Source organism: Arachis hypogaea, chromosome 16 (genome assembly GCF_003086295.3).
Source record: "Arachis hypogaea cultivar Tifrunner chromosome 16, arahy.Tifrunner.gnm2.J5K5, whole genome shotgun sequence".
Taxonomy (NCBI): domain Eukaryota; kingdom Viridiplantae; phylum Streptophyta; class Magnoliopsida; order Fabales; family Fabaceae; genus Arachis; species Arachis hypogaea.
Window position 1 is genome coordinate 134869990 of NC_092051.1, and position 27946 is coordinate 134897935.

Here is a 27946-nt window from a genome sequence, read left to right on the forward strand (position 1 = left end):
AAATTATAAAAAATTATAAAATAAAATAAAAAAAAAGAAAGAAAACAAAGGGGAAGGGGAAGGGGGAATCACGCAGAAGGTGGGAGTAGGAAAAAAGAAGGGGGAAGGGGAAGGGGGAGGTCATGCTGTTGTTTGGGCTGCCTCGGAGGTGCACCTGCCATCGCCCCTACGTCCAACCCGCAGCCACCGGCCGTCGCAAGCTTGCATGGAGGCACCGCCGCTGCTGTCCAGCTCCCGACCCTCCGCTGTTCACTGTTCGAGTTCTCCCTGCCTCTTCTCGAAGCCGCCACTTGCCCCTGCGAGCCCTCGCCGCTTTGTCCTCCGTCTCGATTCCAAGGGAAGACCGCCACCAGGAGTGGTGGTGGATTAGTCATGCACTTCTCCCTTCCGCGTTGCGAAATCACCGACGGCGGCTCTGCTCCTCACATCATCATCAGTGGCAGTTGTCCACGGGTTTGGTGCCTCCCAAGGAAGAAACCGAGCCCTGTCCCGTCGTCGCCGCTGGAGTGAGGTCCCGTCGCCATCGAGCCCTATTGTTGCTTCTGCTTTTCTGCTTTTACTTTCTGCCTTCTGCTGCTACTTCTGCTTCTATTTTTGCTTTTGTTGTTGCTTCACCATTGTTGATTCACCCTTCACAATTGTTGTTGTTAATTTATTATTGGTGATACTGCTTTTGATTATAGTAAATTAGTAATTGCTTTTGATTATAGTAATTGCATGATGATGATTTGGCTATGGTGACAGTGGTGATGGTGGTGAGGCAAGGGAGAGTGAGGAGGTGCGAAGGGGAAGAGGTGATGGCTATGTTGCTGTTAATTTAATTTCTTGCTTCTACCTTTTGCTATGTTCTGTCTACCTGGTAAAATGAAGAAAAGTGAGAAGCTGGAAGGGGATTAGGGAAGAGTGAGAAGAGGAAGGGGAGGAGGGAAGAGTAAGAAGCTGGAAGGGGATTGGGGAAGAGTGAGAAGAGGAAGGGGAGGAGGGGTGGGTGTCATCCGGCAGTGGTAATTGCCGCAGCGAAGGTGAGAAAAAGAGGATGATGGCAAAGAGTAGAAGGAAGGGGATTGGAGGAGGGGTGGGAGGAGAGACCAAAGAGATGCTGGGGAGTGGGTGGGGTGGGGTTTTGCTCTTTTTTTTTAATATTATTTTTATTAATAATGAAGGGTAATTTAATCAAAAAAATATAATTGAGGGTTAAGTACTGAAATCGTCCCTAAGGTTTGGGGTGAAAATCAAAATCGTCCCCGACCTTTTTTTGTTATTAAAATCATCCTCAACGTTACAAAACGTTATAAAATCGTCCTTTTCTATTTTTTTGGACCAAATTACGCTTAACTATTAATAAAAATAATATTAAAAAAAATAAAACCCCACCCCCACCCACCCAGATCTCTTCGTCTCTCCCTCCACCCCAAACCCCCTCCCTCACTCCCTCACCCCCTCACCCCAAACCTCCCTCACTCCCTCACTCTCTTCATCAGATCCCACTCCCTCACTCCTTCACCTCCTCACCCCCTCACTCCACTGCCGCCGCCCCTGCGTCCAACCCGCGGCCGCCGCCCCTGCGTCCAACCCGCGTGACCCCTGCGTCCAACCCGCGCGCCGCCCTTGCGTCCAACCCGCCACCACCCTTCGTTCTTCCTTTTTTTGTTTTTTGATTTTTTAATTTTTGAAGAACATATACATGATTGATGATTATTGAACTTCTGCTTCTTCCTCTGCTTTGCTTGAACTTCTGCTTCTGAAATTGTAACTTGATGATTATTGAACTTTTGGATCTGAAAACTAAAATGGTAGTTGATGATTATTGAATTATTGTTTATTGAAATTGATGTGATTATTGAAATTGTTATGCTTCTTCTGCTTCTGATTTGCTGTTAATTTGTTTTGTGGGGTGATTGGGTGGATGGGGTGATGGGTGAGGGATGAGGGATGGGGGTGAGGGGGTGGGCTGAAGGGTTACGGGAGGGTGAGGGAGGGGGAAGGGTTGAGGGGTGGGGGTGAGGGGGGGCTGAAGGGTTACGGGAGGGTGAGGGAGGGGGAGGCGGGCGGGGTGAGGGTTGAGGGGTGGGGTGTGAGGGGGTTATTGGAGGGTGAGGGAGGGGGGAGGCGGGAGAGAGTGAGGGAGGGGGAGGGCGGAGGGGGGAGGGTTGAGGGGTGGGAGGGGAGGGGGGTGGGTTGTTTTAATTTTTTAATATTATTTTTAATTATTTTTATTAATAATGAAGGGTAATATGGTAAAAAAATAAAATTGAAGTGGAAAAGGACGATTTTATAACGTTTTGTAACGTTGAGGATGATTTTAATAACAAAAAAAGGTCGGGGACGATTTTGATTTTCACCACATACCTTAGGGACGATTTCAGTACTTAACCCTATAATTGAAGTAGAAAAGGACGATTTTATAACGTTTTGTAATGTTGGAGATGATTTTAATAAGAAAAAAAGGTCAAGGACGATTTTGATTTTGACCTCAAACCTTAGGGACGAAAAAAGTACTTATCCCTTCTTTTTATCTTTGACATCTACTTTTTCTATAAGAAATCATACAACATTACTAATCAATTAACAGTGTATCTTCATTAACTTTTTCTTGTATCATTTTTCTTATCATACACATCACTTTACCTTTCACTGTATATTATTTATCTTCATTGACATGATCTTTTTAACACCTAATAGTGCAAAATATTTAAATCAAAACATGGAGCAACATGCTATTTCATTAAAACTCATCTATAATAGTTATTGCAGGGAGTCAAAAATAAAAAATACAGAAAAAAAAGTAAAATAAAGAGACAAAAACTTATTTTGTATACCATAAAAAATACTAAATAATGGAAAGGAAAAGAAATTAAAATTGAGTAACAAAAGTTAACAATAATGAAAAAAAAATGAGTTTTAAGCTTATATCAGTTGTAAAATTTCAATGGTCCTACTATCTTTTGAAACTTTTTTTCATCTATAAGAATCACTGAATACTTCAAATCCACAGGTGGTGTACAAGATGTCCTTTGTATGGGTGGAGAGATGGATCGGAAATTTGCCGGTCGAGGCGGATGCCGGATTATTTGACTGAAGCAATGGGGGGTGGTACCTGCAAAGACACTCCGACACTCAAGTCAGAATGGATTTGAGAGGTATAAGGTGTGTAGAGTGAATAACATACCTGAGGGGGCCTGGGGCTCCCCTTTATATAGGTGATGGTAATTATCTTATCTTATTTTTATCTGGTTAAGATAAGGCAGGTATTTGAATTTGATTCTTGGTTAGAAGCTCTAGTGGGCCAGTTCTGGGCCTTCTAAATAGATGAAACGGGTTGAACTCGGATAGCCGGGTTCGAAGACCGTTCCGAGTGAGGGCCCATGGGTCAGATTCGTAACAGTTGCCTCCGCAGCGGGAGAGTGAGCGAGGTCGGTCTCTGCCGCTGGAGGATATGGTTTTTGGCCGTTTGGTGGCCTTCTTCGATTTGTCGGAGTGGTGTTTCAATGTTGACAGATTTTGCCCTTTTGCTGGTGGATCGGCGCGTCGGTCTTGAGATTTGCGATTCAGCGGGGGTTCGTCTTCCCTGGGGTTTTGAAGATCGTTCGATTGACGTGGCCTCTCTGCTCTGTCGCGTCCGTTTTGTCTTCTGAGGTGTGCTGACCGTTTTATTTTCCCAAGGGAGCATTTATTACGAGGGGACGTTTGGACTATTTTTCCATTTTTGCCCTTTCCGTGTCAAGTTGTAGTTGGGGTTATTTACGTCTTTTTGTCTTTTCAAAACTGTTTTGGTTTTTACTTTTTCTTCCCTCGTTCGTTTCATTTCCTAGTTATTCTTCTTCTTTTGTGGACGTCTCTTTCTCTCCTTTCGCATTTTTGGTGTTGTTCCTGCTTCTCTGTCGTGCTTTTGCTTTCCTGCTTATTCAAGCTCGCGTTCGTATTTCAGGTTGGTGTTCTTTTCTCTTTACTCTCCTAATCTGCATTGCCTGATCCTTGTATTCCTGCTTTACTTTGTGTGCCTCTGTTTTGTGTCTTTTGGTTTAGTGTGGGTTAGGGCTGTATCCTGCTTTGGTGTAATAGTTCTTGTTTTTTCTGGGGTAGTAAGTTTTTTAAGGGGGGTGAGCACCACTGTGTTTTTGGCAATAGGTAGTGGAGTGTGTTTTTGACTTTCTCCCCCAGTTTTTGCCGTGCGGTTTTTGGGCTGACGGTGGTGCTCGCCTCTATTTAAGGTATGGCTCGGCGGAGGACTGAGGGTACGCGCGTTTCGGTGGTTCCCACCGGTGGCGTTCCTTCCCTTTATTCCTGGGTAACCAGTGACGTTTGGGGGATGCCGTCTCAGGTGACGGAGGCAGACCTTCAGCGACTCTGTAACTAGGGTGCTGTTTGCGGAGGGGGTGATGTTGAGCGTGAGTACGAGCTTGCCCTTCTGGGGGTTGACGAGAGGGTTTGTAACACTAACCTCGACTCGCCGACCGTCCCGGATTGGATGTGGATATACGAGGCGATGTTCACCTAGCTTGGTGTGCGGCTTCCGTTTTCTCTATTTGGGCAGTAACTTTTGAGCCGGTGTTCTGTGGCGCCGTCCCAGCTGCATGCAAATAGCTGGATGGCGATACGGACTTTTGAGCTCATTTGCGAGTTCCTGGAGCTCCCGTCTTCTGTGAATGTCTTCCTTTTCCTCTTCTTGTGCACCTTACCGACCAAAGAGGGGAAGCACAAGAAGGGGTATATATCTTTTAGGACTCAGCCTCATCGTCGCATCTTCGGTTTATATGAGGACTCATTTCGTGGCTTTAAGAGTGGGTACTTCAATGTTCGCCCTACTAGGGGGCATCACCCCTTCTAGCTAACGTTGGAGGGGAGCGCCGGTTTCCCACGTACTAGAATTTTAGCGCGGGGCCTTTTGTTTTGACGCGGGTGACGCAGAAGTTTTTGTCTCTGGAAGATTGGGATGTGGCCATCGTCCTTTAGAAGTTGTTTGGGGAACGTCCTCTTAATCCTAGGGATGTGATGGGTGATCCAGTTGCTTGCCGGACTTATGTTGGTGTGTAATTGTCTCTCTTCCTCTTCCCCCCCCCTTTTTTTAGTTTGGTACTTATGCTTTTTTGCTTTCCATTTCAGTTGAAATGGCTGGTGGTCTGTGATAAACCACTATTTTATGGTTTATAATGTGTTTAATTGTGTGATTTTATCATGATCTTTACCCACTTATTCATATGATTAGCATGCATTTATATTTCCTTCCTAAAATTATTACATGATTGAAAACTTGCTTCCTAAGAGACTTTTAATTATGTATTTTAATTCTCCTTTATTCCATTCGATGCCGTGATCTGTGTGTTAAGTGTTTTAGGCTTTATAGGGCATGAATGAGTTGGAAATTGGAAAGGAAGCTTGCAAAAATGGAAGGAACACAAGAAGTTGAGGAGATGACCAGCGAGAAGTGACGCGGCCGCATGGCTCACACGACTGCGTGAAAGAGAGGAAATCGCAGTGACGCGGCCGCATGGCTCACGCGACCGCGCGGATTGGAATAGCACAAGTGACGCGGAGGCGTGGACGACGCACCCGCGTGGCAAAGCAAAACGCCGAATGACGCGTCCGCATAAATGACGCAATCGCGTGACGTGCGCGATCTGCATAATCTGCAGAATTCGCTGGGGGCGATTTTGGGCCCTGTTTTGACCCAGTTTTCAGCCCAGAAAAGCAGACTAGAGCCAGAGAACATGCAGAAACCAAAACAACATTCATTCTACACAGTTTTTAGTTTTAGATCTAGTTTTACTCCTCCTCTAGGTTTTCTCTCTACACATTCATAGTTCTTAGGATTTTTATTTTCTATTGCTCTTTGCATTGGGATATTGAGAAGAGTTATTACCTCATCAAGACTTCGTCATTCTAGTTCGTTTTCTTTACTTGGCTTTACTCTTCCATGTCCTTTAATTTACTCAATTTTACTATTGGATTATTTTAGAATTTATTAATACAAGAGTTACTTTTATTTTTAATTGATTCCTTTGAGTTTTATTTATCATGTCTTTCTTTAATTCTCTTTTCTATGTCATGAATTCCACATTCACAATGAGCGAGTAGTTCCCTAACTTGATGGGGAGTTGATTGAAAGGAACCCTTGAGTTGGAATGCTCAAAGGAGAAATTGTAATTGGGTTTATTGTTGGATTGCTCTCTAGTCACTAACGCCAGTCCTTCCAAGTAAGCGGATTAGGACTTGTAAATAGAAACAGCACTCCAACTTGTTTGACTTTCCCTTACCTAGTAAGGGATAACTAAACAGAACAACCTTCAATTATCAATTAATCTTGAGAGTACTGCAACAAGAATAGGGCTTCCAACTAATCTACTCCCAGTCAAGGCTTTTATTTAAATTACTTAATTTCTCCAATTTAATTTCCTGTTTATTCAACTCAAACTCTTTTTGAAAATATCTGATTAATAAAATAGCACACCTTTCTGTAACTCGTTGGGAGACGACCTGAGATTCATACTCCCAGTATTTTAATTTTAATTTTTGTGACAACCCTTCTAAATTGATAAGCGGATTTCTGGTTGGTTAAGAACTATACTTGCAACGCATATTTTATAACAATTTTTGACTCGCCAATTTCCGCCACGTCAATTTTTGGCGCCGTTGCCGGGGAGTTGCAATAGAGTGCTAAAGTTATTAATTGGAATTTTTTTATTTTATTTGCATTTTATTTTATCTTGCTACTATGAGCTGCTTGTTTCTTTCGTTAGATGACGCGTTCACTTCCTGATCCAAGCTTGCCAGTATTCGATCCTGAGATTGAAAGAACTATTTCACGAATAAGGCAAGCTCGGCGTCGGTTAGTCCTCTCTGAGGGCGGATCTGAAACGTCATTTGAGGAAGAAACCAGCCCCCGTTCTACTGATTCGGTTGATTTACGTGTAGGTGACATGGCAGCACCTAGGAGAGTTACTATCGAGGAGGTTGGAGCCCCTGATTTTGCAATGCAACCGTTTCAAGCGCATCACCCAGTGGTGGCTATAGACTTTGAAATAAAGACTGCACTGCTCAATTTGATGCCCAAGTTTCATGGCTTACCTGCTCAAGAGCCTATCAAGCACCTGAGAGATTTTCAAGTAGCCTGTTCTACTGTCAGGCGTGACGGTGCAGATGAAACTTCAATTATGTTGAAAGCTTTCCCGTTTTATCTTGAGGGAAAGGCAAGAGAGTGGTACTACACTCAACCTGCAGCAACTGTATCCAACTGGGATACACTTAGAAGAGAATTTTTGGAAAAGTTCTTTCCAGCTGAAGTTACTGATAAACTGAGGAAAGACATTTCCATGATTGTTCAGGACGAATCTGAGACTCTCTATGAATACTGGGAGCGCTTCAATAATCTTCTGGAAGCTTGCCCCCACCATATGATTGACAAGATAGTGTTACTCGGTTACGTCACACAGGGCATGAGGCCCCAAGATAAGACCACATTGGAAAGTGCCAGCACTGGGTCTATGAAAAAGTACAAGACCACTGATGAGGCATGGCAATTATCAGCGACTTAGCTGAATCTACTCGAAATCACAGGCAGAAACAAGGCCGTTCAAAAGCCGTTGCAGAAGTATCCTCTAGCAGAGAGACTGCTGCTCTAACTCAGAGTATCTATGAAATGACCAACTTGCTGAAGCAGATGCAATTGAATCAACAACAAGTTCAGCAAGCTCAACCTTCTCCACCGCAGCAAAGCCAACAGTTAGTCCCACAGAGAGTTTGCGGAATCTGTACTGATTATAGCCATTATACTGACGAATGTCCCCAGCTCCAGCAGGAAGACAACACCGTAGCAGCCACTCATAACTTCTATGACCGTCCCAACCAAGGATACAATCAAGGTGGCAATTACAGCCATGGATGGCAGGACAATTCTAAACAGAATTGGAGGGACGACAACAATAGAGGAGGCAGAGACAATCAGGGAAATCAGAGGTGGAGTAACAACAACAACAGGTAGCAGAACCAGAACCAGCCTTACAGAGCACCTCACCTGAGGCAATCCCAAGGACCACAGAATAACCAACAGCAGACCTCTCAAATTACATATCCTTCTTCATCTGCTAATGATGACTTACTACAATCTATTGATCGGAGACAATAGACCATGGAAAATAACCTTTATGCTACACTAAATGGTCTGAACTCTACTCTGCAAGCTCTTGTCTCACAGATTGGCTCAATGAATAACTCCAATAACCAGCCTTTGAGCTCCAGTGGAATCCCCTCTCAACCATTACCCAATCCAAAGGGTGGCATTAATGCCATCACCCTAAGGTCTGGAACCACACTGCAGGAGAGGAATCAGGAGGAGCCAAGCCCACCAGAACACGCCTCAGCTGAAGAGGTAGTGAAAATAGAAGATGTTGAAGAGGAAGAGGACATACATGACATAGCTGAAAAAGAAGAAATTCAGCCACAGGAGGAAGCACCACAGGGCGCAGACACTGCAGAAGACACCACTCCCATTCCATTTCCACAACTTGCAAGGAAGCCCAAGAAGCAATTGGAACCTTATCCCAAAATGGTAGAAATATTCAAAAAAGTTGAGGTAACTTTTCCTCTTTTTGATGTTATTCAACAGGTACCTAAATATGCAAAGTTTCTAAAAGATTTATGTATACATAAAGACAAAATTAATGAATTAGAAACTATTCCTTTAGGTAGTTCCATATCTGCTTTAATGGGAGGTTTACCTGAAAAGTGTAGTGACCCAGGTCCATGTATGATTAATTGTACTATTGGTGGTGTGGTATTTTCTGAATGCATGTGTGATTTAGGAGCATGTGTGAGTATAATGCCTTTGTCTATATATGATATTTTGAGGCTCCCTCCCTTAAAAAGGTCGGCAGCTCGTTTTGTGTTAACAGATAAAAGCATTATTACAGTGGCTGGAGTTGCTGAAGATGTATTAGTGGGCATTAAGGGGCTCACATTTCCCATTGATTTTTATATCCTGGAGATGCCCCAAAATGACTCAGAGAAGCTATCATCAATCCTACTCGGAAGACCATTCCTGAAGACCTCGAAGTTCAAATTAGATGCTTTTTCAGGAACATACTCTTTTGAAATAGATGGCCGAGTAGTAATCTTCAATCTGAATGGAGTTATGAAGCATCCTCCGGAGGATCATTCTATCCTCCAGTGTGACATTATAGATGAAACCGTGGCTGAAGTTCACCAGGAGGAATCTGAAGAGAAGTACATAGGACAAGGTCCAAGTGTGGGGACATTCTCAGAGGACAATGACAGTGCTTTACCATTGTTGCTAGCTCTAGACAACCCAAAGCCTGACCATGATCAGAAGTTAGAGTTGAAACCCCATCCCCCACACCTCAAATATGCTTACCTTGAGGATAAGAAGAAGTTTCCAGTTATCATTGCATGGAAACTCACTTCTCAACAAGAAGAGCAGTTACTTAGTGTGCTGAGGAGGCACAAGAAGGCAATTGGGTGGAGTTTGGCAGATATAGTAGGCATCAACCCTCAAGTATGTGAGCACAGAATATTTTTAAAAGAGGGAGCAAGACCCGTTCGTCAACCCCAGAGAAGACTGAACCCCACTATCTTAGAGGTTGTCAAAAAGGAAGTGACCAGACTACTGGAGGCAGACATCATCTATCCCATTTTAGACAGTAAATGGGTAAGCCCAGTATAAGTGGTGCCCAAGAAGTCTGGAGTCACTATAGTGAAGAATGAGCATGGAGAGCTCATAGTAACCAGAGTACAGAACGCTTGGAGGGTCTGCATTGACTACAGACGCCTCAACCAAGCAACCCGTAAGGATCACTATCCTCTTCCATTCATTGATCAAATGCTGGATCACCTGTCAGGTAAATCACATTATTGCTTTTTAGATGGTTACACAGGTTATTTCCAGATTCATATAGCTCCTGAGGATCAGGAAAAGACCACTTTTACATGTCCTTTTGGGACTTATGCTTACAAGAGAATGCCCTTTGGCTTGTGCAATGCACCAGCTACTTTTCAAAGGTGCATGATGAGTCTTTTCTCTGATCTTATTGAGGACTGTATGGAAGTTTTTATGGACGACTTTAGTGTATATGGCAATTCCTTTAGCCTTTGCTTAGATGGATTATCTAGAGTATTAGATAGATGTGTCAGTACAAACCTTGTATTAAAATTTGAAAAATGTCACTTTATGGTAAAACAAGGTATTGTACTAGGACAAGTTGTGTCTAATACTGGCATTTCTGTAGATCCAACAAAGGTGGATGTTATTTCTAGTTTACCTTACCCCTCTTCTGTGAGGGAAGTCCGTTCATTCCTTGGCCATGCAGGTTTTTACAGGAGATTCATTAAGGAATTCAGTAAGGTAGCACTTCCCTTATCCATGCTACTGCAGAAAGATATTGAGTTCGAGTTCAGTGAGGATTGCAAATAAGCGTTTGATAAGCTGAAGACCGCCCTGACTCAAGCTCCAATTGTGAGAGGACCAGACTGGAGCTAGCCATTCGAAATAATGTGCGACGCTTCCAACCATGCAGTAGGAGCAGCACTGGCTCAGCGTGAAGGTAAGGATCCTTTTGTTATTGCTTATGCGTCTAAAACTCTAGATGTCGCACAGTCCAATTACACTACTACTGAGAAAGAGCTTCTTGCTATTGTTTTTGCTCTGGATAAATTCCGAGCCTATTTACTTGGTACGAAGGTAGTAGAGTACTCAGACCACGCAGCTCTAAAGTATCTATTAGCTAAAAAGGAGTCCAAACCAAGGCTTATACGTTGGATACTGCTATTATAAGAATTTGATTTAGAAATTAAGGATATGAGCGGTAATCAGAATTTAGTGGCAGACCATTTGAGTCGCCTTGAGCACATTACAGATGACCCTACTCCTATAGCTGATAATTTCCCATTTCTTAACCTGCAAGCAGTATCTGAGGTAGTCCCTTAATATGCACCTGTAGCTAATTATCTAGTTAGCCGCACCTTTCCTCCAAACTTTTCTAAGCATCAAAGAGACAAGCTGAAAAGTGAGTCTAAATATTATATATGGGATGACCCATATTTATGGAGATGTGGTGCTGACCAGGTAATTAGACGGTGTGTGCCTCAATCAGAATTCCAATCCATCTTAGAGGCTTGTCACTCGTCTGAGAGTGGAGAACATTTTGGCCCTCAAAGAACAGCTAGAAAAATCTTAGACTGTGGATTCTGGTGGCCTACTCTTTTTAGAGACGCTGCTGAATTTTGTAGATCTTGTTTTCCATGCCAAAAATTTGGTAATATATCCAAGAGGGATGATATGCCTCAACAAATTATGCTTTTCTGTGAAAGTTTTTTATGTTTGGGGCATTGACTTCATGGGTCCATTTCCAAATTCTAATGGTTATTTTTATATATTGTTAGCTATGGATTACGTTTCCAAATGGGTGGAAGAAATCCTTACCCGCACTGATGATGCTAACACTGTTGTTTCCTTTGTGAGAAACCACATTATTTGTCGCTTTGGATCACCACGAGCAATCGTGAGCGATCAAGACACCCATTTTTCTAACAGGAGACTAACAGGATTAATGAAGAAGCATGGAATAATTCATAAGGTTGCAACAGCCTACCATCCTCAGACTAATGGGCAAGCCGAGGTGTCAAACATAGAGATAAAGCGTATCTTGCAGAAGATAGTCAGACCTCATAGAAGAGACTGGAGCACCAGGCTACAAGATGCACTCTGGGCATACAGAACAGCATACAAAACACCCATTGGGATGAATCTTTTTCGCTTAGTTTATGGAAAAACTTGTCATCTCCCTGTTGAAGTAGAGCACAAAGCCTTTTGGGTAGTAAAGGAGTGCAACATGGGAATTGAGAAAGCCGGAGCTGAAAGAAAGTTGCAACTGCAAGAACTGGAAAGCCTTCGCCTAGAAGCTTATGAGAACTCAAGACTATACAAGGAGAAGATGAAGGCTGTACATGATCAGCACATCAAGAGAAAAGAGTTCCAACCTGGGGACTTAGTCCTCCTTTACAACTCTCGACTGAGGCTCATGCTAGGCAAGTTGAGATCAAGATGGGAAGGTCCATACAGAGTAGAGAAGGCCGAACCATACGGAGTTTATCACCTAAGCCATCCTTCAAGCCCTGAACTTATCAAAGTCAATGGACATCGTTTAAAACTGTACCATGGAGAGAGGATGCAGAAGAACAAGGAGCTCGAGATCTTCCTCTTGGAAGATCCCCACATAGCCGAAGACTGAGCTAGTGGAGCGTCCAACTTACGGACGTTAAAGCAAAGTGCTAGGTGGGAGACAACCCACCATGGTATGATCGTTCTTTTCTTTATTTTTAGTTTTCCTATTCAATAACTCTTCTCCTTATTAGTGCATTTCGTGCATCTGCATTTCCATACTTTTATATTAAAAAAAAAAAAAGAAGAATTTTTCACGCAACGCGACCGCCTCATTGACGCGTCTGCGTCGCAGGAGATGGGAGGAAATAATAAAACAAACAGAGAGTCACGCAGGAGTGTGGCTGGAGGCGTGCCAATGGCACAAATCGCCCCACGCGACCACGTCGCCGACGCGTCCGCGTCACTAGGGAACATTGGCCTCCCACGCGACCGCGTCACCCATGCAGCCGCGTGCCCTGGATTTCGACGTGAAAAGGGTGCACGACCGAAAGTTGTGCTAGAGCGGTGCTGGATCGGTGCTGAATGCACAATTCTTCCCACGCGGCCATGTGACCGACGCGACCGCGTCATATCCTCATAATGGCCACTCACGCGATCGCATGCCCCACGCGATCGCGTCACCCAATATTTGGCAATTAATGATTTTGAACAGAGAGTTGTGTGAGTGCGAGGCTGCCCTCGCGCCAGTAGCATGAAACGGGTCACACGATCGCGTGACCGACGCGACTGCGTCAATCAGTATCAGCGTAAGTCGCGCGACCGCGTGCCCCACGCGACCGCGTCGATTGCGCCGCACAGCTTCCTTGATTTGCCACTTATCTTATATTTCTCTTCCCCAAATCCTATTTTTCCTTTTTTCCTCCTTATTCCTTCCTCCTCCCTTCTTCCTTCTTCCTTCTTTCTCACTTTTTACACTCTCACTCTCTCTCTTACCCCCATTAACAAGGTTTTTCTTTTTCTTCTTCTCCCCTTACTTTTCTATTATTCTTCTTATTTTTATATTTTACTTTCTTTTATTTTTCTTTTTACTTTCATTATTCATATTTTCTTTTTCTTTCTTTTTCCTTTTTACTTGGTGTTGGAATTTTACTTGAGTCATTATTTCTCATTATATGCTTGTGGATTGCTGTAAATTTGTTTGGCAATTATATATTACTTTTTAAAGGGTTGCTTGCATGTTTAATCCAATACTTTCTATACCCTATTTATCATGCATGCTATGTGTTTATGGAAAAGCCCATATGGCATTATGCATTTTTCTATGTTATTCTATTCTACTATTAAATGCTTATTTTTCACAAAAACCCTTTCATATTTTATTTGTTGAATATAATTGTCAATACAAATGTGATGGTTTGTTACGAATGATGCTTGATCTATGCTACTCATGCCTTTGTCAGCATGCCAATAAACATCTTGCATCTAATCAACCAAACATGCACTTGCTACTTTTCCATTGATGCACTTTTCACATGTAGTCATGACCATGTGTTAATAGCATACTCTTTGCCGTGCATTGATTTTCACTCATACAATCCTCTTCCTTGCTCTATCTCTTTAAATTTAATTTACTCTCTCTTCCCCTTTTCAGGATGGCCACCAAGAAAGGAAAAGAGAAAGCTACTTCCAAACCACCAGCAAGAAGAGGAACAAAGAGAGCATTAGTGGCAGAACCCTCTTCAACTGCGGTAAAGCCCTCAACAAAGAGACTTAAGAGGATTATAAAGGTTGATGATAAAGAAAAAGCCTTCCCAGCAAAGGACACTGCGTGATTTCCCAATCGCTACTGTGAGCAGATGTTCCCCATCCTGGCAGAAAGGAGTTACAACAATGAATACCTTCTTCTCCTCCCAAACCATATTGCTACATTTGTTGAGCCGCAAATTGCACAAAGACAATGGGGTTTCCTACAGAGACAGCCGAGGCAGATCAATCTTTCTTGGGTAGTCGAGTTCTACTCCAACTTCCACCTGCCAACCCTGCAGTTTGTCTTTGTCCATTAGAAGCAAGTCCCCATTACAGAAGAGGCCATTCAAAAAGCTCTCGGTCTTCCCCCTGTTCCAGAAGGATTGGACGCCTTTCAAGAAGCCGCACTCAAGCGCCAGATGTACCAATTTGACTGGGACGCCGTTCTCAGAGTTATCGTACTACCTGGCAGCAGATGGATCTACAAATACCATCGTACTCGCCCTAAGGGAATTTCGGCTTCAGCACTTACCTTGGAGGCTCGCGTATGGGCACATATCATGTCCCATTATGTCTTTCCGAGCACACACGAGTCCTCCTTCACTGCGGACATGGCCATTCTACTATGGTGCATCCTTACAGACCAACCTCTGAACCTACCAAGACACATCCGGAATGCCATGGGACACGTACAAATTGCGGGCAACTTATCTTTTCCTGCCTTGGTCTCAGATCTTGTCTCCGCAGCCGGAGTCTCCTACAGAGCTGGGGACACTGGTGTGCGAATTGTGAATCACACTTTTCATAACTCGTACCACTAACCAGCAAGTGCACTGGGTCGTCCAAGTAATACCTTACGTGAGTAAGGGTCGAATCCCACGGAGATTGTTGGTTTGAAGCAATCTATGGTTATCTTGTAAATCTTAGTCAGGAAATCAATTATAATTATCAGTGTGAATTACGAAGAATAAAAGAGCATGAAATAAATACTTGTTATGCAGTAATGGAGAATATGTTGGAGTTTTGGAGATGCTTTGTCTTCTGAATCTCTACTTTCTCCCTGTCTTCTTTTTCACGCACGCAAGGTTCCTCCTATGGCAAGCCGTGTGTTGGTGGATCACCGTTGTCAATGGCTACCATCCGTCCTCTCAATGAAAAAGGTCCAGGTACGCTGTCACCGCCCGGCTAATCATCTGTCGGTTCTCACTCATGCTGGAATAGGATCCATTGATCCTTTTGCGTCTGTCACTACGCCCAGCCCTTGTGAGTTTGAAGCTCGTCACAGTCATTCAATCCCTGAATCCTACTCGGAATACCACAGACAAGGTTTAGACTTTCCGGATTCTCAGGAATGCTGCCAATGGATTCTAGCTTATACCACGAAGATTCTGATTAAGGAATCCAAGAGATATTCATTCAATCAAAGGTAGAACAGAGGTGGTTGTTAGGCACGCGTTCATAGATTGAGGATGATGATGAGTGTCACGGATCATAACATCCATCATATTGAAGTGCGAATAAACATCTTAGATAGAAACAAGCGTGTTTGAATAGAAAACAGAAATAGTTGCATTAATTCATCGAAACACAGCAGAGCTCCTCACCCCCAACAATGGAGTTCAGAGACTCATGCCATCAAAGAGTACAAAGTTCAGATCTAAAATGTCATGAGATACAAAATAAATCTCTAAAAGTTGTTTAAATACTAAACTAGTAACCTAGGTTTACAGAAAATGAGTAAACTATGATAGATAGTGCAGAAATCCACTTCCGGGGCCCACTTGGTGTGTGCTGGGGCTGAGACTTGAGCTTCTCACGTGCCTGGGCTGTTTCTGTAGTTGAACGCCAGGTTGTAACCTGTTTCTGGCGTTGAACTCCAACTTGTAACCTGTTTCTGGCGCTGAACGCCAGACTACAACATGGAACTGGCGTTGAACGCCAGTTTACGTCATTTATCCTTGAGCAAAGTATGGACTATTATATATTGCTGGAAATCCCTGGATATCTACTTTCCAACGCAATTGAGAACGCACCAATTGGACTTCTGTAGCTCCAGAAAATCCACTTTGAGTGCAGGGAGGTCAGAATCCAACAGCATCAGCAGTCCTTTTTCAGCCTGAATCAGATTTTTGCTCAGCTCCCTCAATTTCAGCCAGAAAATACCTGAAATCACAGAAAAATACACAAACTCATAGTAAAGTCCAGAAATGTGATTTTCATTTAAAAACTAATAAAAATATAATAAAAAGTGACTAAAACATATTAAAAACTACCTAAAAACAATGCCAAAAAGCGTATAAATTATCCGCTCATCACAACACCAAACTTAAATTGTTGCTTGTCCCCAAGCAACTAAAAACAAAGTAGGATAAGAAGAAGAGAATATACAATGAATTCCAAAAACATCTATGAAGATCAGTCTTAATTAGATGAGCGGGACTATTAGCTTTTTGCTTCTGAACAGTTTTAGCATCTCACTTTATCCTTTGAAGTTCAGAATAATTGGCATCTATAGGAACTCAGAATTCAGATAGTGTTATTGATTCTCCTAGTTCAGTATGTTGATTCTTGAACACAGCTATTTTATAAGTCTTGGTCGTGGCCCTAAGCACTCTGTTTTCCAGTATTACCACCGGATACATACATGCCACAGACACATAACTGGGTGAACCTTTTTAGATTGTGACTCAGCTTTGCTAAAGTCCCCAATTAGAGGTGTCCAGGGTTCTTAAGCACACTCTGTTTTTGCTTTGGACCTCGACTTTAACCGCTCAGTCTCAAGTTTTCACTTGACACCTTCACGCCACAAGCACATGGTTAGGGACAGCTTGGTTTAGCCGCTTAGGCCAGGATTTTATTCCTCTAGGCCCTCCTATCCACTGATGCTCAAAGCCTTGGATCCTTTTTATTACCCTTGCCTTTTGGTTTTAAGGGCTATTGGCTTTTTGCTCTTGCCTTTTGGTTTAAAGAGCTTTTGGCTTTTTCTGCTTGCTTTTTTTCTTTTTCTTGCTCTTTTTTTTCGCATTTTTTTTCTGCAAGCTTTGTTCTTCACTGCTTTTTCTTGCTTCAGGAATCATTTTTATGATTTTTCAAATTATCAAATAACATTTCTCCTTTTTTCATCATTCTTTCAAGAGCCAACAATTTTAACATTCAAAAACAACAAATTCAAAAGACATATGCACTGTTCAAGCATTCATTCAGAAAAAAAAAAGTATTGCCACCACATCAAAATAATTAAACTATTTTAAAATTCGAAATTCATGTACTTCTTTTTCTTTTTCAGAAAACAATTTTCATTTAAGAAAGGTGATGGATTCATAGGACATTCATATCTTTAAGACATAGACACTTAGATACTAGTGATCATATAGTAAAGACACAAATATAATTAAACATGAAGCATAGTAAACAAAAAATAGGAAAATAAGAACAAAGAGATTAAGGAATGGGTCCACCTTAATGAGGGTGGCATCTTCCTCTTCTTGAAGAACCAATGGTGCTCTTGAGCTCCTCTGTGTCTCTTCCTTGTCTTTGTTGCTCCTCTCTCATAGCTCTTTGATCTGCAGTCAAATGCTCTACCACTGAACTATGGACCCTTGAGATGAACCTCTCCATCTCTCATGACTCGGAGGTGGAAGCAACTACCTTCCTTTTCCTCTTTCTAGAGGTCTCTCCGGCCTTAGGTGCCATAAATGGTTATGGAAAAACAAAAAGCAACGCTTTTTTCCACACCAAACTTAAAAGGCTTGCTCGTCCTCGAGCACAAGAAGATAGAAGGGAGTAGAAGGAGAAGTGTAAATGGGTGGGTATGGGAGGGACATGGTTTGAATTGGAATGGTGAGGTAGGTAGGGATCCTGTGGGATCCACAGATCAAGTGGGGTCAAGGATTTAACATCCCTGCTCCAATTAGGCGTGTAAAACGCCTTTGCTGTGCAGTCCTGACGTTTAACGCCAGACTGCTGCTTGTTTCTGGCGTTAAACGCCAGACTGCTCTCCTCCAGGGTGTGCTGTTTTCAATGCTATTTTTCATTCTATTTTTGATTTTTCAGTAGTTTTTGTGACTTCACATGATCATCAACCTAATAAATCACGAAATAACAAAAAGAAAATAAAATAGATATGATTAAATAACATTGAGTTGCCTCTCAACAAGCGCTTCTTTAATGTCAATAGCTTGACAGTGAGCTCTCATGGAGCCTCACTGATAATCAGATCAAGGTTGGAACCTCCCAACACCAAACTTAGAGTTTGGTTGTGGCCTCCCAACACCAAACTTAGAGTTTGAATGTGGGGGTTTTGTTTGACTCTGTATTGAGAGAAGCTTTTCATGCTTCCTCTCCATGGTTACAGAAGGAGAACCTTGTGTCTTATAGTTTGCAATGTCTGCAAACCACAGGGCTTCCTGAATAGCAAACAATTGCTCATCCAGAAAGGTTTCAGAGATCTCAGTAGGAAGGAGGGATGCTCCTGCTACTGGTTCTATCCGGACAGGTGATCAGCTACTTGATTCTCTGTCCCTTTTCTGTCTCTTATTTCTATATCAAACTCTTGCAGAAGCAACACCCACCTTATGAGCCTGGGCTTTGAATCCTGCTTTGTGAGTAGATATTTAAGAGCAGCATGGTCAGCGTACACAATCACTTTTGATCCTACTAAGTATGATCTAAACTTGTCAATGGCATAAACCACTGCAAGCAGCTCTTTTTCTGTGGTTGTGTAATTTTTCTGGGCATCATTTAAAATGCAGCTAGCATAATGAATGACATGCAGAAGCTTGTTATGCCTCTGTCCCAATACTGCACCAATGGCATGGTCACTGGCATCACACATTAGTTCAAATGGTAATGTCCAGTCTGGTGCAGAAATAACTGGTGCTGTGACCAGCTTAGCTTTCAGAGTTTCAAACGCCTGCAGACACTCTGTGTCAAACATAAATGGCGTGTCAGCAGCTAGCAGATTGCTCAGAGGTTTTGCAATTTTTGAAAAATCCTTTATAAACCTCCTATAGAATCCTACATGCCCCAGAAAGCTTATGATTGCCTTAACATTGGTGGGTGGTGGTAATTTTTCAATTACCTCTACCTTAGCTTGATCCACCTCTATTCCCTTGTTCAAAATTTTATGCCCAAGGACAATTCCTTCAGTCACCATAAAGTGACATTTTTCCCAATTTAGAACCAGGTTAGTCTCTTGGCATCTTTTCAGAACAAGTGCTAGATGGTTAAGACAGGAGCTAAATGAGTCTCCAAATACTGAGAAGTCATCCATGAAGACTTCTAGAAATTTCTCTACCATATCAGAGAAGATAGAGAGCATGCACCACTGAAAGGTTGCAGGTGCATTGCACAGACCAAAAGGCATTCTTCTGTATGCAAATACTCCAGATGGACATGTGAATACTGTTTTCTCTTGGTCCTGAGGATCTACTGCAATTTGGTTGTAACCTGAATAGCCATCCAAAAAGCAGTAGTATTCATGACCTGCTAGTCTTTCTAGCATCTGGTCTATGAATGGTAAAGGGAAGTGATCCTTCCTGGTGGCTGTATTGAGCCTTCTGTAGTCAATACACATACGCCACCCTGTAACTGTTCTTGTAGGAACCAGTTCATTTTTTTCATTATGAACCACTGTCATACCTCCCTTCTTAGAGACAACATGGACAGGACTCACCCAGGGCTATCAGAAATAGGATAAATAATCCTAGCCTCTAGTAACTTAGTGACCTCTTTCTGCACCACTTCCTTCATGGATGGATTTAGCCGCCTCTGTGGTTGAACCACTGGCTTAGCATCATCCTCCAATAGGATCTTGTGCATGCATCTTGCTGGGCTAATGCCCTTAAGGTCACTTATGGACCACCCAAGAGCTGTCTTGTGTGTCCTTAGCACTTGAAGTAGCGCTTCCTCTTCCAGGGGATTTAAAGCAGAGCTTATGATCACCGGAAAAGTGTCACCTTCTCCCAGAAATGCATATTTCAGGGATGGTGGTAATGGTTTGAGCTCGGGTTTAGGAGGTTTTTCCTCTTCCTGAGGAAGTTTCAGAGGCTCTTTCAATTCCTCTGAATCCTCCAGATCAGGCTGAACATCTTTAAAAATGTCCTCTAGCTCTGATTCGAGACTCTCAGTCATATTGACCTCTTCCACCAGGGAGTCAATAATATCAACGCTCAGGCAGTCGTCTGATGTGTCTGGATGCTGCATAACTTTGACAACATTCAACTTAAACTCATCCTCATTGACTCTCAGGGTTATCTCCCCTTTTTGAACGTCAATGAGGGTTCGTTCAGTTGCTAGGAATGGTCTTCCTAGAATGAGAGTTGCACTCTTGTGCTCCTCCATTTCCAGCACTACAAAGTCAGTAGGGAAGGCAAATGGCCCAACCTTGACAATCATGTCCTCAATTATGCCTGATGGGTATTTAATGGAGCCATCAGCAAGTTGAAGATAGATCCGGGTTGGTTTGACCTCTTCAGTCAAGCCAAGCTTTCTAATAGTGGATGCAGGGATTAGGTTGATGCTTGCCCCAAGATCACATAAAGCTGTCTTGGTGCAATTACCCTCTAATATGTATGGTATTATAAAGCTCCCGGGATCTTTAAGCTTTTCTGGGAAGCTTTTCAGAATGACTGCACTGCATTCTTCAGTGAGGAGAACTCTTTCAGTTTCTCTCCAATCCTTCTTATGACTTAAGATATCTTTCATGAACTTGGCATAAGAGGGTATTTGCTCAAGTGCCTCTGCAAACGGAATCTTTATTTCAAGAGTCCTGAGATAGTCTGCAAAGCGAGCAAATTGCTTATCCTGCTCCTCTTGGCGGAGTTTTTGAGGATAAGGTATCTTGGCTTTGTACTCCTCAACCTTGGTTGCTGAAGGTTTATTTCTTACAGAAGTGGTTGGGAAAGCCTTTTTAGAGGGGTTGTTATCAGCACTTGTGTGTGTCTGATCCCTCATTGGCATTTGAATGCCAGGGTTAGAAGCTGGATTGGCGTTGGACGCCAACTCCTTACTTGTTCCTGGCGTTTGAATGCCAGAATTGAGCTTCCATTGGGCATTTGATGCCAACTCCTTGCCTGTTTCTGGCGTTTGAACGCGAGAGTTATTCCTCTCTGGGCTCTTACTGTCCTTAGAGGGATTTTGGATAGCAGGTTGTTCATTTCTTGGCTTTCTGCTGCCTTGAAGTGATGTATTTAATGTTTTCCCACTTCTTAATTGAATTGCTTGGCACTCTTCCGTTATTTGTTTTGATAACTGCTGTTCTGTTTGCTTCAATTGTACTTCCATATTCAGATTAGCCATTCTTGTGTCTTGTAGTATCTCCTTGAATTCGGCCAGCTGTTTTGTTAGAAAGTCTAATTGCTGATTGAATTCAGTAATTTGTTCTGCAGGACTGAGTTCAGCAGTTACTGTTTTAGCCTCTTCTTTCATGGAAGATTCACTGCTTAGGTACATATGCTGATTTCTGGCAACTGTATCAATAAGCTCTTGAGCCTCTTCAATTGTCTTTCTCATGTGTATAGATCCACCAGTTGAGTGATCTAGAGAAATTTGAGCTTTCTCTGTAAGCCCATAATAGAAGATGTTTAACTGCACCCATTCTGAAAATATTTCAGAGGGGCATTTTCTTAGCATCTCTCTGTATCTCTTCCAGGCATCATAAAGAGATTCATTATCTCCTTGTTTAAAGCCTTGGATGTCCAGCCTTAGCTGTGTCATCCGTTTTGGAGGGAAGTATTGATTCAGGAATTTTTTTGACAGTTGTTTTCATGTCCTTATGCTAGCCTTAGGTTGGTTATTTAACCACCTCTTAGCTTGGTCTTTTACAGCAAATAGAAACAGTAATAATCTGTAGACATCCTGATCTACTTTCTTATCATGTATTGTGTCAGCAATTTGTAAAAATTGTGCCAGAAACTCTGTAGGTTCTTCTTGTGGAAGACCGGAATACTGGCAACTTTGCTGCACCATGATAATGAGTTGAGGATTCAACTCAAAGCTACTGACTCCAATGGAGGGTATACAGATACTGCTCCCATATGAAGCAGTAGTGGGGTTAGCATATGACCCCAGAGTCCTTCTGGACTGTTCATTTCTACTTAGGTCCATGATGGAGAAAGGGAGATGATGTGGATTGCAAATAAATTTTTTTTAAAAAAACCGAAATTAAAATAAAATAAAATAAAATAAAATAACTGAAAAATTTACTATATTTTCGAAAATTAGAAGAAAAAGAAATAAAAGAAAATTGAAAACTAAATTAATTAAAAAGATTTAAAAAAAAAATATGGGTGAGGATTTTCGAAAAAAAAATGAAGAGAGAGAAATTGGTTAGGAAGTTTTGAAAAAGATATGTCTTAAAATTAAAGATACTTGTAAGAAAATAAAATAAAATAAAAAAAAAGATATGAAAAAAAATTGATTTTAAGATTTGAGATTAGAAAAGATAAGATAAGATAAGCTAGGTAAGAGAAGATAAGGAATTTAAATTAAAAAGTGTTGAAATTTAAATTTTAAATTTTGAAAAATAATTTTGAAATTTGAAATTTGAAATAAGATATAAGATAAGATAAGATTTTGACAAAGATATGATTTTTTTTGAAAAAGATTTGAATTTTGAAATTTTAAAACTAAGATAAGATAAAATAAAAAATTTTAAAATAAAATCTAAATTTTTAAAAGGAAAATTGGAAAAATCAATTAAAATAAAGAAAAAAGATATTTTTGAATTCAATGAGGAAAGAGAAAAACAATAAAAAGAAACAAAACTTAAAATTTTTAGATCTAATGCTCCTTATTTTCGAAAATTTTGGAGGGAAACACCAAGGAACACCAAACTTAAAAATTTTAAGATCAAAACACAAGGAAGACTCAAGAACACTTTGAAGACTCATAAGAACAACAAGAACATGAAGATAGAACACCAAACTTAAAATTTTTAGAAAACCAAAGCAAAATTTTCGAAAATTAAAGAAAAATCAACAAGAAAACACCAAACTTAAAATTTGACACAAGATTTATTCGAAGAAAAATTAATTTTGAAAGAGTTTTTAAAAAAGAAGATAGCCAATTATCAAGAACATAAGCATCACGCTCTAGCCAATTGAGCTATAAATTTAAAGTGTTTTAACAAGGTATTTAATAAATAAATTTTTTTAGATACTAATAATTCGAAAATGCACAAGAAAAACAAGAAAAATCACAAAACAAGAAAAACTAAAGATCAAACAAGGAAAATAAACAAGAACAACTTGAAGATTAAGAAAGAACAATGAACACAGTTTCGAAAATTTAAAAGAAAATAAAAACATGCAATTGACACCAAGCTTAAAATATAAACTAAACTCAAACAGAAAAACTCAATTATTAGTAAAAATAAAAATAAAATAAAATAAAAAAATAAAGTTTCGAAGAATTTTTGAAAAAGAAAATAAGGATTCTAAAATTTTAACAAGAACAAATATAAAAGACTCTAACCCAAAAGACAAAATCTTCCTAATCTAAGCAACAGGATGAACCGTCAGTTGTTCAAACTCGAACAATTCCCGGCAACGGCGCCAAAAACTTGGTGTGCGAATTGTGAATCACACTTTTCACAACTCGTACCACTAACCAGCAAGTGCACTGGGTCGTCCAAGTAATACCTTACGTGAGTAAGGGTCGAATCCCACAGAGATTGTTGGTTTGAAGCAATCTATGGTTATCTTGTAAATCTTAGTTAGGAAATCAATTATAATTATCAGTGTGAATTGCGAAGAATAAAAGAGCATGAAATAAATACTTGTTATGCAGTAATGGAGAATATGTTGGAGTTTTGGAGATGCTTTGTCTTTTGAATCTCTGCTTTCTCCCTGTCTTCTTTTTCACGCACGCAAGGTTCCTCCTATGGCAAGCTGTGTGTTGGTGGATCATCGTTGTCAATGGCTACCATCCGTCCTCTCAGTGAAAAAGGTCCAGGTGCGTTGTCACCGCCCGGCTAATCATCTGTCGGTTCTCACTCATGTTGGAATAGGATCCATTGATCCTTTTGCGTCTGTCACTACGCCCAGCCCTTGTGAGTTTGAAGCTCGTCACAGTCATTCAATCCCTGAATCCTACTCGGAATACCACAGACAAGGTTTAGACTTTCCGGATTCTCAGGAATGCTGCCAATGGATTCTAGCTTATACCACGAAAATTCTGATTAAGGAATCCAAGAGATATTCATTCAATCGAAGGTAGAACGGAGGTGGTTATCAGGCACGCGTTCATAGGTTGAGGATGATGATGAGTGTAACGGATCATCACATCCATCATATTGAAGTGCGAATAAACATCTTAGATAGAAACAAGCGTGTTTGAATAGAAAACAGAAATAGTTGCATTAATTCATCGAAACACAGCAGAGCTCCTCACCCCCAACAATGGAGTTCAGAGACTCATGCCGTCAAAGAGTACAAAGTTCAGATCTAAAATGTCATGAGCTACAAAATAAATCTCTAAAAGTTGTTTAAATACTAAACTAGTAACCTAGGTTTACAGAAAATGAGTAAACTATGATAGATAGTGCAGAAATCCACTTTCGGGGCCCACTTGGTGTGTGCTGGGACTGAGACTTGAGCTTCTCACGTGCCTAGGTGTTTCTGGAGTTGAACGCCAGGTTGTAACCTGTTTCTGGCGTTGAACTCCAACTTGTAACCTGTTTCTGGCGCTGAACGCCAGACTGCAACATGAAACTAGCGTTGAACGCCAGTTTACGTCATTTATCCTTGAGCAAAATATAAACTATTATATATTGCTGGAAAGCCCTGGATGTCTACTTTCCAACGCAGTTGGGAGCGCGCCAATTGGACTCCTGTAGCTCCATAAAATCCACTTTGAGTATAGGGAGGTCAGAATCCAACAGCATCAGTAGTCCTTTTTCAGCCTGAATCAGATTTTTGCTCAACTCCCTCAATTTCAGCCAGAAAATACCTGAAATCACAGAAAAACACACAAACTCATAGTAAAGTCCAGAAATGTAATTTTTATTTAAAAACTAATAAAAATATAATAAAAAGTGACTAAAACATATTAAAAACTACCTAAAAACAATGCCAAAAAGCGTATAAATTATCCGCTCATCAGACACCAAAGCCATGCTTCCACGGGATGATTAGTATGTCCCTAACGGGAAATATATCAGACCCTCAGCAGCCACTACAAGCCATCCTACTGAACCGGTTGAAGATATTCCTTCTTCAACACCACAAGCACCTACCACAGACCAACTGCTCCATCAGATACTCGAAAGGTTGGATTGGCAGGAACACAAAGCTAAGATGAGAGAGCGCCGTAACAAGTGCCGATTCACATACCTCAAGGAGCTGGCTGATCATGAAAAAATTCAAGGACTCAGACACTCCGGACTCCACTTTCTTTACCAGCACAGGGAGCCATGATGGTCCCGATTGTGGAGATACTGCTACCAGCCCACCCCTGTTCCTGACAGATGGCACCGAAGACGGTGCAAAGCCTTAAGTGTGGGGAGGTCGGTCAGTACCTGACTTCCGGAGGTAATTTCTCTTCCCTAAACACCAATAAATTAGGATATTTAGTTAGTTTTTCTTTTGTAGAATAGGATAAATTGCATAGTGATAGGTTAGTTGCATGCATGTTCTACTTGATTGAAAAGACAATAAGTTTCTTCTAAGACTCTATCTTTGGAACAAAATTTCACTAATTTTAGAAAAACTTTTATGTTAAATTTGCTTGAAGTTATATTTGGAACATGATTTTTAAGCTAAAGAACACACAACCTGTGAGATTTGAGCCTTTATGTATGGTTACATTATTTAACCATAATTATTTTATTCTTGTATGTTTACTTCTCTATGATTGCAATCTATATTTTGTTTCATCCTATATGTCCAATGTTTATTATATTTATATGTTTTCATATGATTGAGGCCATTATTTGTTTAGCTCACTTATCCAAATTAAGCCTACCCTTTCAATTACCTTTGTTAGCCACTTTGAGTCTTTAAATCCCATTTGTTCTATATTTTACCACATTACTAGCCTTAAGCGGAAAAACAATTATATATCCCAAATTGAATCTTTGGTTAGCTTAAGATAGAATTGTGTGTGCTAATTAAGTATGGGAAATTGTGGGAACAAAAGATAATAAGGGAATGTGTCAGGATAATATAATGGAAATTTGGATACCTACTCATGTGAAACTATAAGAATTAAAAATCTATGTGCATTGATAAGCTATGTTTATTTTTATGCTTATATTGAAAAAAAAACAAAAAATATTTAATAAATAAATAAGGGGACAAAATTACCCCAATATTAAGTTAAGAATTCAAAGATCAATGCATGTATGATAAAATTAAAATAAAAAGTTGATATACATGAGTATGGAATGTGAAAGGGAAATTCTGGGTAGCTAGGTATGAATTCTAAAGTTATATAGAATATATATATAGGTTATGTTAAAGCTTGGGCTAATTAAAGATTCAGTTTATAAGTTCACTTAGCCATATATGTATCCTTACCATTACCTTGGCCCCATTACAACCTTGAAAAGACCTCATGATATTTGCATTGATATATTAAATGTTGTTGATTGGTTAGGAGAAGAACAAAAATTAGAGAGCATGATTAGAGAAGGATAGAGTGATTACCCTATACACTAGAGAGACTAGAGTATACATACATCATCAGTGAGGGTTCAATGCTTGAAATTTTATGTTCTCTGCTTTCATGAGTTATCTTCTTGCACTTTTATCTGTTATCACTGTATAAGAATTGAATTAGTGGAATTTGATTTGTAATTGTTTTGAAGAGCTTATTTGCTATTGATCAAGTGGACAAGAATCATATAGTTGCATTCATATATATAGGTTGCATTGCGTTGCATGAGTTTTACATGTTCCTACTCATTTATTTTATCTCCTTCAACTAAGCATGAGGACATGCTAATGTTTAAGTGTGAGGAGATTGATAAACCACTATTTTATGGTTTATAATGTGTTTAATTGTGTGGTTTTATCATGATCTTTACCCACTTATTCATATGATTAGCATGCATTTATATTTTCTTCCTAAAATTATTACATGATTGAAAACTTGCTTCCTAAGAGACTTTTAATTATGTATTTTAATTCTCCTTTATTCCATTCGATGTCGTGATCTGTGTGTTAAGTGTTTCAGGCTTTATAGGGCATGAATGAGTTGGAGATTGGAAAGGAAGCTTGCAAAAATGGAAGGAACACAAGAAGTTGAGGAGATGACCAGCGAGAAGTGACGCGGCCGCATGGCTCACGCGACCGCGCGGATTGGAATAGCACAAGTGACGCGGAGGCGTGGACGACGCGCCCGCGTGGCAAAGCAAAACGCCGAATGACGCGTCCACATGAATGACGCGATCGCGTGACATGCGCGATCTGCATAATCTGCAGAATTCGCTGGGGGCGATTTTGGGCCATGTTTTGACCCAGTTTTTGGCCCAGAAAAGCATACTAGAGCCAGAGAACATGCAGAAACCAAAACAACATTCATTCTACACGGTTTTTAGTTTTAGATCTAGTTTTACTCCTCCTCTAGGTTTTCTCTCTACACATTCATAGTTCTTAGGATTTTTATTTTCTATTGCTCTTTGCATTGGGATATTGAGAAGAGTTATTACCTCATCAAGACTTCGTCATTCTAGTTCGTTTTCTTTACTTGGCTTTACTCTTCCATGTCCTTTAATTTACTCAATTTTACTATTGGATTATTTTAGAATTTATTAATACAAGAGTTACTTTTATTTTTAATTGATTCCTTTGAGTTTTATTTATCATGTCTTTCTTTAATTCTCTTTTCTATGTCATGAATTCCACATTCACAATGAGCGAGTAGTTTCCTAACTTGATGGGGAGTTGATTGAAAGGAACCCTTGAGTTCGAATGCTCAAAGGAGAAATTGTAATTGGGTTTATTGTTGGATTGCTCTCTAGTCACTAACGCCAGTCCTTCCAAGTAAGAGGATTGGGACTTGTGAATAGAAACAACACTCCAACTTGTTTGACTTTCCCTTACCTAGTAAGGGATAACTAAACAGAACAACCTTCAATTATCAATT

The 27946-nt window shown here is 40.7% G+C and overlaps 1 non-coding gene across 1 annotated transcript; it reads right to left on the reverse strand.

The window, feature by feature from the left end:
- Nucleotides 1–7289: 7289 nt before the first annotated feature.
- Nucleotides 7290–7397, reverse strand: LOC112761945 (small nucleolar RNA R71). Its single transcript, XR_003182312.1, has one exon. It is a non-coding gene; the product is annotated as a small nucleolar RNA R71 (small nucleolar RNA).
- Between the last annotated feature and the right edge of the window lie 20549 nt (nucleotides 7398–27946).